Genomic DNA, 8,259 nt, shown 5'->3' on the forward strand with positions numbered 1-8,259 from the left:
TGTGTTTGTTTTTAGCCAGGGTCTCACTTTGTCACCCAGGCTGGAGTGCAGTGGTGCAATCTCGGCTCACTGCAGACTCCACCTTGCATGTTCAAGCTATTCTCCTGCTTCAGCCCCCCCAAATAGCTGGGACTACAGGCCTGCACCCCATGCCCAGCTAAATTTTGTATTTTTTATAGAGACGGGGTTTTGCCATGTTGTCTAGGCTAGTCTCAAACTCCTGACCTCAGCGATCCACCCACCTCAGCCTCCCAAAGTGCTGGGATTACAGACATGAACCCTGGGCCCAGCGGCTGGGGTGTCTTTTGCCATCTCATCTTTACCCCTTTCTTCCCCTGAACTATTCAAATATCCAGCTAAAGGCAGAGATAGAAATAGGAGGGGAGGCAAGTTGGGCTGAGAATGCTTGTATAACATCAGGCCTGCAGGCACTTTCAGAAGCCAGGCATCGCCTGTATTTCATCTCAAACTGCTACACAAGTGTTATTTCCAACCATGTGCCAATATCACACAATGTCATGACTACACGCGGAACTGAATGAAGGTCCTGGAGAGTCTCTCATAATAGAAATTTTCAGATCCAGACTTGGAAATAACTGGTCATTTAAGTGAGCTAGAGGTGGCGTTAAAATAAAGAATTGTGCTTTTCTATATTTTATTATCATTTCTTTGATGAGAAATGGAAGATGTTAAATAAAAATGGGAGTCTAGGCCCGGTGTGGTGGCTCACACCCGTAATCTCAGCACTTTGAGAGGCCGAGGCAAGTGGATCACCTGAGGTCAGGAATTCAAGACCAGCCTGGCCAAAATGGTGAAACCCCATATCTACTAAAAATACAAAAATTGGCTGGGCGTGGTGGTGGGTGCCTGTAATCCCAGCTACTTGGTAGGCTGAGGCAGGAGAATTGCTTGAACCCAGGAGGCGGAGGTTGCAGTGAGCCAAGATCACACCATTCCACTCCAGCCTGGGCAACAAGAGCAAAACTCCGCCTAAAAAAAAAAAAAAAAAAAAAAAATTGCCAGGCATGGTGGCTCATGCCTGTAATCTGTAATCCCAGCATTTTGTGAGGCTGAGGCTGGCAGATCACCTGAGGTGGGCAGTTCGAGACTGGCCTGACCAGCATGGAGAAACCCCATCTCTACTAAAAATACAAAATTACCCAGACATGGTGGTACATGCCTGTAATCCCAGCTACTCAGGAGGCTGAGACAGGAGAATTGCTAGAACCTAGGAGGCAGAGGTTGCGGTGAGCCGAGATTGTGTCACTGGACCCCAACCTGGGCAACAAGAGTAAAACTCCATCTCAAAAAAAAACTCCAATTCAACAAGAGTAAAATTCCATCTAGACCAGGCACAGTAGCTCATGCCTGTAGTCCCAGCACTTTGGGAGGCCAAAGCAGACGGATTGCTTGAGCCCAGGAGTTCGAGACCAGCCTGGGCAACATGGGGAAACCCTGTCTCTACAAAAAATACAAAAAATTAGCCAGGCATGGTGGCACATAGGTGTAGTCCCAGCTACTCGGGAGGCTGAAGTGGGAGGATCACCTGAGCCTGGGAGGTCAAGGCTGCAGTGAGTAATGATTACACCACTGTACTTCACCCTGGGTGACAGACTGAGATCCTATCTTAAAAGAAAAAAAAAAGGGCAGGGGGCAGTCTGTGCACACATATTCCCCTTCTTCCAGATCCCTGCCTTTGGACATGAAGACCTCCCTCTAGGGTCTCCAGTCCAAGCTGCCAGGGAGACATCACTCAGCACCACCACACCCTCCATCTGCGTGGACAGGCCTCCTAGGGGATGGCCACTCCTTGTGTAAGATCCATTACCACTCCGAAAATCAATGTCAAAGATCCAGGGAAGATACGCCCTCTAGAGGAGTTCTAGGGAAACATCTTCCTTTCCCTGATCACTGCTCCTTAAGAAAAATTAGTCACAAAAAGAAAAAAAAAAACAGTGACTGTACTTCACAGTGTCTTGGTTCATTTTTATACAAGTTGCAAATTCAATATAAGAAACACTTATGGCCGGGTGCAGTGGGTCACGCCTATAATCCGAGCACTTTGGGAGGCAGAGGCGGGCGGATCACCTGAGGAGTTCGAGACCAGCCTGACCAATATCATGAAACCCCGTCTCTACTAAAGATACAAAAAGTAGCTGGGCGTGGTGGCATGTGCCTGTAATCCCAGCTACTCAGTAGGCTGAGACAGGAGAATCGCTTGAACCCCAGAGGCAGAAATTTTGCAGTGAGCTGAGATTGCGCCATTGCACTCTAGCCTGGACAACAAGAACGAAACTCTGTCTCAAGAAAAAAAAAAACAGAAAGAAATAAATTATGGTTTAGGAGTCATGCAGGTGAAGGCTACAAGATTCTGATCCTCCCTAAACATCTCCTAAGATCAGTGCTTGAGACATTTTGCAGACCCTGTACTTGATGGATCAGCTGGCCCCACCAGATTGATTAACTGGCTCATCTGATCTTATGGCCCCCACCCAGGAACTGATTCAGCACAAGAAGACAGTTTAGACTCCCTATGATCTGACCAGTCAGCACTGCTGGCTCACTGGCTTCCCCTGACCCACCAAGTTGTCCTTAAAAACTCTGCTCCCCAGGCTGGGCGAGGTGGCTCGTGCCTGTAATCGCAGCACTTTGGGAGGCTGAGGCAGGTGTATCACCTGAGGTCAGGAGTTCAAGACCAGCCTGGCCAACATGGTGAAACCCCGTCTCTAAAAATACAAAAATCAGCCGGGCATGGTGGCACAGGCCTGCAATCCCAGCTACTGAGGCTGAGGCAGGAGAATCACTTGAACCTGGGAGGTGAAGGTTGCAGTGAGCCAAGATTTTGCCATTGCACTCCAGCCTGGGCGACAGAGAGAGACTCCGTCTCAAAAAACAGAACAAAACAACAACAACAAAAACAAACTCTGCTCCCCAAATTCTCAGGCAGACTGATTTGAGTAATAATAAAACTCTAGTCCCCCACACAGCAGGCTCTGCGTGAATTACTCTTTCTCTATTGCAATTCCTCTGTCTTGAGAAATCTGTCTAGGCACCGGGCAAAGTAAACATACTGGGCAGTTACAAGACCAGCCTAGTTAACATGGTGAAACCCCATCTCTACAAAAAATACAAAAATTAGCTGGGTGTGGTGGTGCATTCCTGTAGTCCCAGCTTCTCAGAAGGCTGAAGTGAGAGGATGGCATGAGTCCAGGAAATGGAGGTTACAGTGAGCCAAGATCAAGCCACTGTATTCCAGCATGGGCAACAGAGCCAGATCCTGTACCAAAAAAAAAAGAAGTGTACTTTTTTTTTTTTTTGCACCATTTCAATCAGTGCATTGTGACAGCTCTGCCCATTAGCTAAATCCAGCTAATCAGTATAAGCATCTGCCCAGTCTGCCCATCTGGCTGGACTTCTCCAGGGAAAGTCTACACTGACACTGAAAGTCTGGCCACAGAAGCTGTTATTCCTTAAAAGTGCCAGGCCTTCACATTGAAAGCGTAAAACAGTTTTCTCCCTTCTCTTCTTCTCTTTTGAAATTATGAAATACTTAAGTAGAAAACTACATAGAATAGCTATAATGAACCTGTCTGGGTCAAAGGAAAACTTCCCTTTCGCCCTCTGAAGGTTGGCTGGAAAATCAACTCACAAAGACAGATGCAGGCTGGGCATGGTGGCTCACACCTGTAATTCCAGCACTTTGGGAGGTCAAGTCAGGTGGATCACCTGAGGTCAGGAGTTCAAAACCAGCCTGGAAACATGGTGAAAATACAAAAATTAGCTGGGCGCAGTGGCGTGTACTTGTAATCCCAGTTACTCGGGAGGCTGAGACAGGAGAATCATGTGAGCCCAGGAGGTGGAGATTGCAGTGAGCTGAGATTGTGCCATTGCACTCCAGCCTTGTCGACAGAATGAGAGTCTAGAAAAAAAAAAAGATACATTGGAGAAGAGGCATATAAATGGATTAATGTGTACACAGAGAGAACCACAGAGTGATCAACCAATCCACAACAGAGTTCAGGAGCTTATTTACCATCCTGGCAAAACAGGTTATGGGATAGGGAATAGGAATTCTATTGAGGGGCCATAGGGGATTACTAGGGAGAATAAATGGGCCCAGAGATAGAGATTAATTTTTGAATAGTTCTCTGTGGAATTTGAATGAGCCTGAGAGACAGACTCTCCTGGGAAAGGACCTGCTCAGGTGTGATTCCATTCCTGATCTTACAGGGAGGGGAAGAGAAAACAATTGTTATTTGTGATATGTCTGGACTTGAAGCAGATAAAGGAACTTCAGAGAACAACTCATCCTGGCTTGTGGGAGAGCCGGTTGAGAAGAGAGGTCAGGGAAACCTTGAAGTTTCTTCTTCAGTTCAGCATGTCAGCATATTTTGGAGTATTAATTTCTGAGCCTCAACAAACCTCACAGACTCACTACTTCCTTATACAACTGTAAACAAACTTTTTTTTTTTTTTTTTTTTTTGAGACAAAGTCCCACCCTGTCACCCAGGCTGGAGTGCAGTGGCAGAATCTCAACTCACAGCAACCTCTACCTCCTAGGTTCAAGCAATTCCTGCCTCAGCCTCCCGAGTAGCTGGGATTACAGGCCCGTGCCACCCCAGCCGGCTAATTTTTGTATTTTTAATAGAGATGGGGTTTCACCATGTTGGCCAGGCTGGTTTCGAACTCCTGACCTCAGGTAATCCACCCACTTCGGCCTCCCAAAGTGTTAGGATTACAGGTGTGAGCCACCACGGCCGGCCTCTTTTTTTTTTTTTTTTTTTTTTGACACTGAGTTTCGATCTGTCACCCAGGCTGGAGTGCAATGGCAGGATCTTGGCTCACTGCAACCTCCACCTCCCGGGTTCAAGCAATTCTCCTGCCTCAGCCTTCTGAGCAGCTGGGATTATAGGCGCCTACACCATGCTTGGCTAATTTGTTTACATTTTGAATAGAGACGGGGTTTCACCATGTTGCCCAGGCTGGTCTCCAACTCTTGACCTCAGATGATCCGCCCACCTCAGCCTCCCAAAGTGCTGGGATTACCTCTTTTTTTTTTTTTAAGGGGGTGGAGTTGGGGGTGTCTCACTATGTTGCCCAGGCTGGTCTCCAACACCTGGGCTCAAGTGTTCCTCCCACCTGCCTCGGCCTCCCAAAGTGCTGGAATTACAGGCATGCACCACAGTGCCTGACCTAAACTGTTTTCTTCCACCATACTCTTGTTACCTGAAAAAAAACAGGGTTTGTTTGCCTGGCAAATAACAAATGACTCTCCACAAGGCAGGTTTTAATTAATAGGAGTTCAATTTCTCGTCACAAGTAAGAAGAGCACTGGGAGGCTTCTCCAAAGCAGTGTCCCCCGGAGAGAAGTGACAGGAGGATTTTAGGGGGCGATGGGGAGGGGAGAGAGTGCCTCATTGCCTGTAGAGGACCAGTGCCAGTTGTGGAAACACAGTGAATCATCACGCCCACACACAGGTCACATGCTATGAGAATGAAGCCACAGCTCCTCCCGGGATGGAGACTTCAGCATGGTAATGAGGCACTTTCACTCGGGTTTATCTACAAGTTGCTGGGGTCTGCCAGGAGCCAGTTTTAACCAACCAGGTGACTGCATTCAACACAGGGTTTAGGAAAAAAGAGGCTGCAGGGCAGGAGGCTGTAAAACAAGCCAATTGCTCAGGATGATTAAATTTCTATAATCCCTGAAGACCCTCCCTGTCTGCTCACACAACACAAAACACTTGTGACCAGATGTGTGGGACTTTTTCCCCATACACCAAGCAGTTATCCAGCAAACACTGAGTGTCCTATTCGATTCAGTTCAGACACTAGCTACATGAAGATGGTATCAGATTCCACAGGTGGAGGGCTGAGTCCCAAAAGACTGCCCCCCACTTTAGATGCCAATTCCAAGACTAAGGCTGTGATCTGTGCTTCTGACAAACCCGCTATAAATCAGGGTTCCCACAACCCCCTCCTTGGCTTCATAATTTGCTAGGATTGCTAACAGAACTCAGGGAAACACATTTATCACTTAATTATAAAGGATATTATAAAAGATATAGATGAATAGCTAGATTTAAAAGATGCATAGAGTGAGCTTTGGGGAGGAAGAGACTTGGCGCTTCCATGGCCCATCTGGGAACCACCCTCCCAGCACCTCTAAGTGTCAGTACCCTGCCAGCCCATCAGTTCTTTTTTTTTTTTTCCTTTTGAGAGGCAGTTGTACTCTGTTGCCCAGGCTGGAATGCAGTGGCCTGATCTCGGCTCATCACAACCTCTGCCTCCTGGGTTCAAGCGATTCTCCTGCCTCAGCCTCCCGAGTAGCTGGGACTACAGGGGTGCGCCACCATGCCTGGCTAATTTTTGTATTTTTAGTAGAGACAGGGGTTTCACTATGTTGGCCAGGCTGGTCTCAAACTCCTGACCTTGTCATTCAACTGCCTCAGCCTCCCAGAGTGCTGGGATTATAGGCATGAGCCACCGTTCCCAGCCAAAAAAGGAGTTTTTATAAAGCTTAATCTTCAAACACCACTACTTTTCCTGGAAGTTGGTGGGTGAGGCTGAAAATTCCAAATCTACTCCTTTAATACCTTGGTCTTTCTGGTGACCAACCCTATCCTGAGGCTACTTAGGGGCCTCACCCTAACTCATCTTATTAGCATAAACTCTGGTGTGATCCTAAAGAGCTCATTATGAATAATAAAAGACACTCCTGGCCTGGCACTGTGGCCCAACACTTTGGGAAGCAGAGGCAGGAGGATCACTTGAGCCCAAGAGTTCAAAACCAGTCTGACAACATAGTAATTTGCCTGTTTCTATTCGAGTAAAAAAAAAAAAAAAAAAGTTAAAAAATAAAACAGCAGCCGGGCGAGGTGGGTTACACCTGTAATCCCAGCACTTTAGGAGGCTGAGGCAGGCGGATCACGAGGTCAGGAGTTCGAGACCAGCCTGGCCAATATGATGAAAGCCCGTCTCTACTAAAACTATAAAAATTAGCCTGGCGTGGGGGTACACATCTGTAATCCCAGCACTCGGGAGGCTGAAGCAGGACAATTGCTTCAACCCCGGAGGTGAAGGTTGCAGTGAGCCGAGATCATGCCATTGCACTCCAACCTGGGTGACAAGAGCAAGACTCCGTCTCAAAAAAAATAAAAGACACTCATCACTCTGGAAATTCCAAGTGTTAGGAGTTCTGTGACGGGAACAGGAACAAAGATCAAATATATTTCACATTATACCACACCAACACTAATAATTTACCCTTTTTTTTTTTTTTTTGAGACAGAGTCTCGCTCTGTTGCCCAGGCTGGAGTGCATTGGCGCAATCTCGGCTCACTGCAGGCTCCGCCTCCCAGGTTCACGCCATTCTCATGCCTCAGCCTCCCGAGTAGCTGAGACTACAGGCACTCGCCACCTCGCCCGGCTAATTTTTTGTATTTTTAGTAGAGATGGGGTTTCACTGTGTTAGGCAGGATGGTCTCGATCTCCTGACCTTGTGATCTGCCCACCTCGGCCTCCCAAAGTGCTGGGATTACAGATGTGAGCCACCGCACCCAGCCAATTTGCCCTCTTTTTAAAATAAGTAACACAGGTCCAGCACAGTGGCTCATGCCTGTAATCCCAGGACTTTTGGGAGGCCGTCCTGGGCTGATCACCTGAGGTCAGGAGTTCTAGATCAGCCTGGCCAACATGGCAAAACCCTGTCTCTACTAAAATACAAAAATTAGCCGGACGTGGTGGCAGGCACCTGTAATCCTCAGCCTCCTGAGTGGCTGGGATTACAGGTACCCACCACCATGCCCGGCTAATTTTTTGTATTTTTAGTAGAGACGGGGTTTCACTATGTTGGCCAGGCTGGTCTCGATCTCCTGCCTCAGGCTGAGGCAGGAGAATTGCTTGAGCCTGGGAGGCAGAGGTTGCAGTGAGCTGAGATACTGCCACTGCACTCCAGCCTGAGCAACAGAGCAAGACTCTATATCAAAAAAAAAAAAAAAAAAAAGACTGGGCGTGGTGGCTCACGCCTGTAATCCCAGCACTTTGGGAGTCAGGAGATCGAGACCATCCTTGCTAACACGGTGAAACCCCATCTCTACTAAAAATATAAAAACTTAGCCGGGCATGGTGGCGGGCGCCTGTAGTCCCAGCTACTCGGGAGGCTGAGGTAGGAGTGAACCTGGGAGGCGGAACTTGCAGTGATCTGAGATTGCGCCACTGTACTCCAGCCTGGGTGACAGAGTGAGACTCCGTCTCAA

The sequence above is a fragment of the Piliocolobus tephrosceles genome, chromosome 5 (genome assembly GCF_002776525.5).
Source record: "Piliocolobus tephrosceles isolate RC106 chromosome 5, ASM277652v3, whole genome shotgun sequence".
Classification (NCBI taxonomy): Eukaryota; Metazoa; Chordata; class Mammalia; order Primates; family Cercopithecidae; genus Piliocolobus; species Piliocolobus tephrosceles.